The following is an 8,803-nucleotide window of genomic DNA, read 5'->3' on the forward strand; positions in this document are numbered from 1 at the left end:
AGCTAATTCCAAAGGTGGGAAGCAGCCAGACTGCACGGGCCACCACAACCGGGAGGGTGCTGCTCTCACCCCCGGGAAGCTGGAGGTCCTGGACAGAGGATGGGTGACAGTGAGGAAAGAATCCTGCCACAAACCACAGGCTGGTTTTGCTTTTTCTATCTGTCTTAGTTGCAATTTACAATCTCTCAGCTTGCAACTACAAACCTAATATGAATTTTGAGGTTTAAATATTTGATTTATTCCATGATTAAGCCTGCCAGGTGCTGGCAGGTAAGGGGGGGAATCCACGGGAGACCGACGCACTTCAAGTGTCCTGCCCGTCTGCACGGGATGGTGAACCAGAATAAAGAGGGGAATAAAGCACTCATGAGGGACCTGCACCCTGGAGGGGATCATTATTAGGGAACTCAAAGGCTAAAAAGCACTCGCTGCCAGCTTTTCAAGGCTGGGGGCTGACGCTGCCAAGGGTTGGCTCTCGGACAGCAGTTCCCACCAGCAAGAATAAACTCGTGTCCTTTGTGCGAGGAGCAGATGGCTCACAGCTCCTGCACAGACCTGGCCAAACACCAGCCCCTCGGTGCTGGGAGTTCCTGGTGCTGGAGAGGCTCCTGTGACACCCCTGATGGCTTGGCATTGTTTGTTTTGTTTCTTTAAATGCAAGCTGGCTTTCCTAGTACGTAGTAACTATTTGACATCGTATTTTTGTACATATCCTTAGCAGGTTCTGTTTAAACAAATGATCCCTATTTAAGCAGCGCGAAATGGGAAATGTTTGCTTAATGTATCAATACTTTAATTACTTTTCTTGTTTTTACAAATATTTAAGACTTGTGAGAAACAAAAGCTAGGAAGGAGAACAGCTGTGACTTTATAAATAATTCTTGCATTGGTGTGTAAAATAAACAGAAGTCAGGGAACTGTACAGAATATGGTTACATAGAGTGGTGCAAAAGAAAACTGTGTTACACAACTGTATTTTAAAGTTAAATATCTGGGATTTTTCAAAGTGTGTGAAGATGCTTTTTAATTATAGCCATTGAGTTACCTCTACTAAAGCTCGAGTGTCTCTGTTGGGAATGTGTTCACAGTGAGTTCTGTTTCCCTGTGTTTGTTTGCAAATGTTCAATAATACAACCCACTGATAGCTCTGAAGCATCGGGTTCTTAATAATACATGTAATTAGTGTGGATCTAATTTAAAAATACCCTTCTGAAAAGTCCTTTGTTTAATATGTGAAACCAAACCCGCATTTTCTATAGCATTGTGCAGGCACAATAATTAAATACATACTCTAAATATAACAGCAAAAAGATCTCAGTTCTGGTGGGGTCTTTTTTTTGCATGTGGGCATAGCAATCTGCCTATGCATTGGAAGCTTCAAGACTGAGCCAAAATATTTAAACTAAAACATACCACAAGGGAGGATGTGAAAGCAAATGTAAAACTTTGGCTTTATTCCCATCAGTTAATGTCTAAGTCTTGAGATCCTTATTTGCTCCACTTAGCATCTCTGAAAGAGTTCCAATCCTCAGAAGTGACTTAAATGAAATGATACTTATTGTTAAACTGCCGAAGGAACTGTTCTGTCCTCGAAGCTCTTTAAGGAGTCTGGTGTCTCTTTAATTTATGCCACTTGAGAAAGACAGTGATATTTCAGGAGCATCAGAGCACCACCACTGCAAGGCCAGCAGACAGGAGAAAGCTATTGTGTTAATTCAGTCTTTCATGAAGCAGAACGATGAGGTCAGAATAGGGTAAATAACTGTTTAATATGCCACTGAGACCTTCTGATGGGGAGAATCAGGATGCTGAGAGCTGACCTGTGGACCACGAAACTCCTCCTCCTGCGGGCTGCCCCTCTGGGTGTTGATTACAGCAGTGCCAAGAGGTCCTGGTCAAAGATGAAGACAAAAGGTGATCCCTGAACCTGAGGATGCACACGCTGGGTTTACAGTGATGACACTGTGATGGAAGTGGGTGAAAGAGGGTTTTAGCTGCTGAGGCCAGAGAATAAACTAATCAAGAAGGGAGTGCTCTTTCACCTGAGCATCACCAGCTCCAAAGCCCCATCTGCCAGCTGCGACACACCAAGCCCAGCAATGCCCAACTGAGGGACCTGGGGCCACATCACACTCTTCAGCTCTTTAGCTCAAACCCCTGGCTGTCCTCATCCATTTTCCTGCTTGTGACACAATGCAGGCAGCCACTACATACCACAAAACCAAAAGTACGGAAGACTAGCAAGGAAATGAGAAAATTGATTATAGGCTGGATTTGTGCTCTAAAAGCTCCTTCCAAGGCAGCTGAAACCTCAGCTGCCTCACAAAAAAAGCATCTTTGACTTCCAGGTTTTGATGCTGGAACAGCCAGGCTCATGTCTGTAAATTTTACAGGTTATTTGACTGGACAGCTTCTATTTAAGAAGAATGACAAATTTCAGTTTGCACAAATTATCAGTTTCTACATGGTAAAAGTGCTGTGGTAATTGTTACAAGAATATACAATAGCAAACTAAGAACATTTAAAGGAAGAAAGTGGATAATGAAAGCATGGGACTCTGGAGTTAAATCTTAGTTATACACTTGTCTTTATGAGGCTCACATGCTCTCAAATCTAAAATTACTTACAGAGCATCAATCCCCATTTTGATTTTGCTCTTAAATATCAGTTTAGAGGGACAGTATTGGTAAGCAAAGGCTGCTCTGAGTGATGGTTCATTTCAAAATTAGAATGTTTTCTGTAAAAGTGATAATACACTTCTAATAATCTCAGAGCAGCAAAATGACTAGGTGTACTTGAATGCTGCATAAAAACTATCGACATAATACTTAATCTTTAAAACTGATAGACACGTGCCAAAAAGCTAATAATGTTCATTCTAACACAAACGAGCGAGTAAAATAGTATATCATAGTCTGTGATAGCTTTGGCTCCTGATCATATAACTGTAGCCCAGGGACAAAGAAAATTGAAGTGATTTAGAAAGGTGCCCAGTAGGATATATCTGATATTAGGCAGTTTGCTGAAGCAAAACAGTAATGTCAGAGAGATACAAAGGTGTAAAATCCATTTGACTGTGTCCAAATGTTTCTAGTCTCTGACCTTAATGTGTCCAGATGAACTCCCCTTAGGGTCAGCTGAATAATGCTTAATAATCTATGGCCAGAAACTGCCAAGACCTGCTAAGGATCACACTCTTCACTCACTTCTGTATTTTAGCTACTGTATTCATATTAAGAATTCTAAGCCCTTTCTATTTGAAAAGGTATTAAACTTTCATTTCTCAGTTTTTACTACTCCACACTTGACTGGAAACAGAGCAAAACAGGAATGCCATCTATGGTTCATTAGGTTTTATATTAACCATCTGATGAATAGGGTAAGTGGGAATATTAAGTATTAATGGTATATGGCAGTCAAAATGAAAGGACTTGCTTATATGTTTGCCTTTGTCTTCCTTTCTAGGTTCAGGTGGACAGTGAGGGATCTGATTGCTAATTCTCAGCTAGAGCTCCTGTGCAGGAAAGACCCAGGAGATGAGCGGACCTTGAATGAAATGGGACTCGAGCCTTTTAGGAACAAAGGAAATGTAAGTGTTCATTTCTGCCTTTGAAGCTGGGAAAGATGTATTTCCACTGAAGGAGACTGGCATTAGCTCCAGAGCTGGTCTGTGTGATTAATTCCACAGTGGGCACACAGAGGGGACAGCAGTGACCGCAGGACCCTGCTGGGAACGTGCAGCTGCTGTCGTCTCTGCTGCAGCAAAATGTAAAAAGTACATCAGGTGTGAGGGGTAGGAGAGGAGAAACAGGGGGACATGGGGACTCTGAGTGGTTTGCAATCCCAGAGCCAGGCTGTGCTTGTGCTGTGAATTCGCCTGTGCTCTCCCATGATGTAATTTTGAAACTCCAGGAGGATACAGGAGGTGGCTCAGGTCCCACCAGTGCTCTGGTGTCCAGGTTTCTGTTGTTTAGTATGTGACATACACTGACAATATGGAATCATATTTGGTTTCCATTTATGCTCTTTACAATATCATCTTAGCAGCCTCTGGAATTGCAGCGATGCTGGTTCATCTCGTTTCATTATAAAATCAATCCTTTTGCAATAACATTGACTGGATAAAAGACATTCTAAGGCATTAATCCCCTTTAAGAAGGACACTTTTCATGCCTTACTTAGCTCATCTTTAACACAAATTCTAGTTCAATGAGTAAAGTCACAGGATCATAGCTTGGAAAAGACCTCTAAGATCCTCAAATCCAACTGTTAGCAGCTGTTGGAGGGCACACAACTCCCAGCTTTGTTCCTTTTCCAGGTCGCATTTCCCAGCTTTATCCTCAATGGCAATGGAAGTGATTGCCACCTGTTATTAGCACTGTATTTTTGGGAATCCCTGTGAATCAATGAGAGGTGACATTTTTACCTTAATGAAAAAAGTAAATTAGCTACACAGGTTATTGCATTGGCTGAGTGCATCGAGTTATCATGTAGCTGTAATTCCTCTGCAATTTCTTCCCTCAAAATACACATTCTAATAACCAGTATTGATCAAGTACATTGAAATGAATACACAAATACACTTGATAAAAGAAATGTCAAAGAGCACAGGCAATCAGACACTGTGATGAACACCAATAATAACCCAGAAAGGATTATTCCTATCTGAAGGCACATTCACCCACTAATTTTGTCACTTCTAGTGAAGTCCCAGAGTTGTAGGTTTTTTCCCTGTCCAGAAACTGCATTCCAGTTTTCCTGCAGACTCGTGTTTTTCTGCATTTCTCTGCAGGAATGGACCAATGTGCTTCATAAGAATTTTACAGGCAGAATGTAACTTACAAGACAATTATTAATTAATGATATTTTCTGGTAATACACAAAATAAGTGGTTTTTGTTCTTCCAAAGTTATATTACGTGTCCAGAATTTTTGTCCTGATGGCTGACTGCAGCATGGCACTGGGAAGCAGAACTTGAAGGTTTGTATGATTTATGGTGTTTGCAGCTTATTTTAAATTTTTATGTTTTGAGTTGTGGGTTGTCTATTTTGGGATATCAGTTGTAGATGAGAAAAAAGATTTCAATGGCATTTCTTATTCCCTGTCTATCCTTGTTCTCCTCTGTGGTTCCCCCAAACAAGAGGGCTGTTGCAGTGCTGTGCTTTCTATCCAAATTATTTTTGTCTGTTGTGACTATGGTGATGATAGAAAACTCAGATTTTGTTTTGGATAGTGCAATGAATGAATGTACTGGATTGCATGTAAATGTCTAGAGGCACAATCAGTTCATGGCTGGAGGGGAAGAGACTCAAGATTTCTGAGAAATACACCTATGAGAACATTAATTAACTCACAGATAAAGCCCAGACGATGGGGGTGCCTACTTAAGATACTAGATTGGTTGCCAGTATGACAATCAACACAATTTTCTGTCCTACTTAAATTTTTTTTCTGTTTATTGGCTGTAGTTAGAATGTTATAAACCACCAGGCATGTATCCTTAAGTCTTTGAAATTCAAGTTGCTGTCTGTTTTCTTTGAGTTTCATGTTCTTAGCGGAGGAGAGAAATCACAATAATTACAGCCTAAAATAGTCTCATTTCATGGTGTGGCTAACAAGTGAAACTACAAGTAATGATGTAATCTAACATGTCAAAAATGAAAGTGAAAAGAGGAGACAGAAGGCAGGATGGAGCCAAGGGATGCGATGTGCCATGTCATCTTCTAATTAACTAACTGATCCTTTAAACTGTCAAAATCAGTGAGGAACTCCATGGCCCAGTGTCTTATTAATATTCATCCTGGGCCACGAGGAGCTGTGATTCCAGTCCCAGTGGTTATAGTTAAACATCAGAACAAAAAGCCAGGCCATGCAGGGCTGTGGGAGCGGCACATTGACAGGGAAATGAAGGCAAGGCCACCCTGCTCCCCAAACCTCTGCTGGGGGAACTCTCCGGGGATCCATATTGATTTCTGAATTATTAGGGGGGCTGTATATTGAAAAAAAACAATTATTTTTCTCCTTCCTACGAGCTGCCACACTGTTAATCACATTAAGCTCCACGTTGTCAAAGGAGGGGAAGATGCATGGAACCTTTAGCAGTATGAGCCCATTTTTAATTTGGCACACCAGAGGAATAGGCAGTTAATAAACCCCTGTCTTTGGGAGGACTGAGGGAATTCATTCTGCCACGCAGGACGCAATTCAGGATTGTTTTTGTAGAAATCTGGGGCCCACAAGAAAAATAATCTTCCATAATCTTCTTATAATGCAATTATTCTCTTACATTTCAGCCTGCCAGTCTCTTCCTACTCCCACTAAGCAGTTTCCTGAACCTTGAAGTCTAAGGGAGCAGCTGACATTTGGTTTCCCCATTCATTTTCTGTTTAATTCTTCATGGCAGGGCAATGCTTTAAAAAATATAATAAAAATCCTCTCTGCTCTGTATTACACATTCTATTTTGGGGCCCAGTACAGATCTGCCATGGACAGAGATGTGCCTGTGTGCAGTAGAAGGTGGGGATGAGGAGGTAATTCAGCATCCTCTGAACTCAAAGGGAGTTTTGACATCAGCCTTGTATAAGTAATTTTAAGCCCAGACTAATTTTAGGGCAGTTAATCCCATTTTATACTTGCCATTTCTAGCCGTGCATGACATAGTAGAAAGCCATATATTATGTAGCCCTTTACAGCAGCATGATCAGTAAAGGAGTAGCTGAGCCATAAATCACATGCTATACTTCTCAATGAAAAATAATTAAACACTTTGAATCTCATTAATTGATGTCCTTTATTTAATTGATACACTAAAGGAAAAATATCTTGGGTTACCCCCTATTTTTTCTGTTCTTTTCCCTGCCCTTTGCCAGTTTCCTCTGATGTAACTTTTTACAGTTTGACACAGCACCCTGAGGAAATAAAGCTTCATCCCAGCAGACAGAGTTTGGGTTCTCACCAGAAAGTCCTCTCACGATTAAGTCACAGCAGCCCAGTTTTTGGCAACTGAACTAATTGCCCCTGGTTTTCCATCCGCTGTGGTGCCTGGCCATGTCCCTGGAACAGCATAGCAAGGTCCTGGACAGACACCTGGGACATCAGAACTGGTGCTGTGGAGCTCATGTCCTCTTCCCTGACCATGAACACACAAACCCTGTGCCTAAAATGTGCATCAAAACGTACAAGCTGTGCCTGTGGAGAGCTGGTATTTGTCTGGGCAGCCTCTCACTGCTCCCTCCCCCCCCCCCAAAAAAAAAAAATTATCTCCAAGCAAAGCTATCAACCCAAATATTTAACACCACATATTCTCTGTTGTTTAAGCTCTATTTTGGATGAAAGGCAGGCTCCATTAAAGAAAAAAAGATAAAATTAAATACTCTAAAGTGTCTATCAGCTGGGTTAACATCAGGCACCGAGCTGCCAGACCACAAATCTTGAATATGTTGACGCTAAATGTCTACCAGGAGCATATGTTATGGATCAAAGAACACACTGATTAATCCAGCAGAGACAAAAGTCTGTCACTTTGGTCATGGTGGCATGATACCACACAAGACAGGACTAAAGAAGCACATGAACAGCAAACAAATTCCAATGGAAAAAACATAAAAGATGCCAAAGAAGGTTGCAATCTAAAGTAACAGTTTTATCAGGTCAAACGCTCCCACCCATGGATGCAGATTTAATGCATTTCCTGTGTTTAAAAATCATAACATTCTCAAGATTTTGGGGGGATATTAATGTGTATCTGTTTCCCTGCTATACTTTTTATTAAATCTATTCAAACAGGTTATAATTTTTATTGTGAAAAATGTCTACACGAAGCTGTCTATTTACATTGGTATTTACATAATTAGGGAACAAGAGCCTGGAATAGCAGCAATTCTGTATTCCCAGCTAGATTGTTTTTCTCCAGTAATTTGTTGGCTTATTTTGCATTTCTGTCAAGCACTTCAGCAGAGCAGTGTCTTGTTCACGTGCAGTTTCACACAAATCCTTCACCTGAGAGTGTTAAAGTAGAACATGTTCGACTTAAAATCTACTTTAAAGGAGCAGAAGACAACTTTGCCTTTTTTAGTATTTTCCAGTATTTGTCCATACAATATCACAGGTACAGTCATGAGCACTTCCCTGTATCTAGCATGTCTTCCTTAATTAATCCTTCAGAAGACCTTTCCCATAACTTAAACAAGAACATTTGTTTCAAACATTTTCCATTTAGTTTTAGTGTTTACTTGAAAATGTTTCCAACATTTGCTGTCTCTGAATTCGTATTTTCTTCCTCACGGTAACATTTAGTTTTTAATTATAAGGGAAAAAAACAACTTTGGATAACGAGACTTTCCTGAACTCAAGCTTTAATATCGGAAATATTTCTTGTGCAGGAGGTAGCAGGGCCAATAGTCTGTGGGGATCCTCTACTTGTAAACTGGGGGATTTGCACTCAGGTTACATTCAGAGGCATCTGATTTTGTTTTTGGAGGGAATGGCATTCCCAGGACTCCTTTCAGCTTCTGGTTGAGCTTTCCTTCAAGGCTCCCAGTTCTGGTGTTGTTCAGTGGTGCTTTAATGTGTCCCCTACATTTTGACAAGACGGGCACCTCCATCATCATAATATCTGTCAATGCATGTGCAGTTGCTTAATGTATAATGCATGAACTAGATTTCTCAAAAGTAGTCTGTGAGTGGGTATATTAACTATACATGTTTTGTCAATTTTCCATCTCATTTTGGCAAAGGATAAGTTATTGGTGATCTCAGATGTGTGTGAGCGTGTGTGCATATTTTACGTTGGCAATATGTGTTT

This window comes from Pipra filicauda, unplaced genomic scaffold (assembly GCF_003945595.2).
Source record: "Pipra filicauda isolate LSUMZ 115617 unplaced genomic scaffold, ASM394559v2 scaffold611_size220381_pilon, whole genome shotgun sequence".
Classification (NCBI taxonomy): Eukaryota; Metazoa; Chordata; class Aves; order Passeriformes; family Pipridae; genus Pipra; species Pipra filicauda.